We start from the raw sequence: 1,829 nt of genomic DNA, 5'->3' as shown, positions 1-1,829 counted from the left end.
TTTAAAGACTCTAGTATGTGAACAGTGAAATGGTATATTGCTGTCTCAGTGGAACAGCATTTTTGAAATCCATACTGTGATTTACTAAGCATCCCATTACTGTTGAGATCGTTATCCACTGTTGAGTACATTAGTTTCTAGAAGATTTTTGAAAATACTGCAAGCAAGGATACTGGCCGATAATTATTGACATCTGTGTTGTCCCCCTTTTTGTAGAGAGGCCTGAGAATGGCATATTTTAACCTGTCAGGGAAAATACCAGACTTATATCTAAAGTAGACATAAAATTCAATTGTGTCTTTATATCAACCTATATCTGAAGACATATATAAATAACGAGGAACAAATGTTACCTTGTTATTTGTAAGAGTATCAATAGATTTAAATTGTGATGGCTAAAAAGTCTGTATTCTAGAAGCCAATACAATAAGATAATTAATTAGTTAAAATATTATCGCAGGGAAAATTCTGCATTCTATTCACAGTCTAACATAACAGTCGCGACACTTACTGCTGTAAAAGTTGTTGCCGTTTGACAGATGGAGCGACACTAGCGCTCCAAGCGGCAGGTAAGGTGAACGTCAGACGCGTCGTAAGCATAATGTTTGTTTGCATCCATTTCCTACGTAATTTCCGAATTATTCGAGTTATTTTCTTGCCTCCAAGAGTTTGTTTAGCATCAGAAGGCATATATGTTTCTATTAATGATTCTAAAATAAGCGCAAGTATGGGCAAAAACCATGAATAGAGTGGCAAGCTACAACACATTCGTGAAGAAACACTTGTGACATTGGACAGAATTGCAGCTTACCATGTTGATGTCAAAAGAATATAAATACACAGATTCACATGTAAGAAGCACAGACATGTACCTCTACATGCAACAGCGATCGACAGCTCGTTTATCGTTCTGTAGCCCTACTGTGTGTGTCATTGTCGCCTGTTGCCACAAGTACGACCTTAATCTTTATATTATTCTAAGTGGGTCAAGCAACTGCCAAATAGTGGCAGAAATATGCTGAAAACATTATAATGAGCTGATTACATTACATTTCACGAAAAACCAAATATTTGAATAATTTTCAAACAATGTGTCTGTAGGCACTTTCCTTGTCCCGTAATAGTTTCGCTCGATCTGCACAATCTGACACTTCACACGCTTTTGTAAGACACGAACAGCTGCACTTAATCTAACCACTTTATCGTCAAAGCACGTCTGTGGTAACGATTCGCACGAATCTTGCACTGATACATGGAGAGCTGAACTGGCTGCTTCTGTGTCATACGATTGTTCTACAGCTTTAGATTGACTGTCGAATCTTTGTGGCAGTTTCCTCTTCATCGTCAGTAGAAGTGGCTTATTTGGGATGTCAAACAGTGTGGGTACTGCATTCCACACGAGTTTGTTATTGTCTGCGTTCATGAACTGGTTTTCTTCGAAATGTAGCGGACAAAACCTAATATTATTATACAGGTAAACTGGGTCTTTCTTCATAAGGTCTTATCGTCTGCTATTAACTAGCCATTTTCTGCTCCCAAAACGAAACATTTATCATTTATACACGTATAGTTTGCAAGTGAATCCTGACGATACAATTTAGTAACATGATGGTATATACCTCTCAGGATCCTTAGGAAACCTAAAAAGACACAGCTGTGGTGTCTTCTTCCTGTTGTTGCTGCAATTTGTTGCGCTAAAAACGCTCTCGATGGTAAAAATCATTGTATAAATCAAAATAAACAATCACTATTTGCTTTCACGATCGCGCCGAACTCACAGTTCAACCTACCAGCCGCTTGGGGCGCTGCTGGCGCTGTAGGCAACAAAA

The sequence above is a fragment of the Schistocerca piceifrons genome, chromosome 2 (assembly GCF_021461385.2).
Source record: "Schistocerca piceifrons isolate TAMUIC-IGC-003096 chromosome 2, iqSchPice1.1, whole genome shotgun sequence".
Lineage (NCBI taxonomy): Eukaryota > Metazoa > Arthropoda > Insecta > Orthoptera > Acrididae > Schistocerca > Schistocerca piceifrons.
This window is presented reverse-complemented; position numbering follows the sequence as displayed.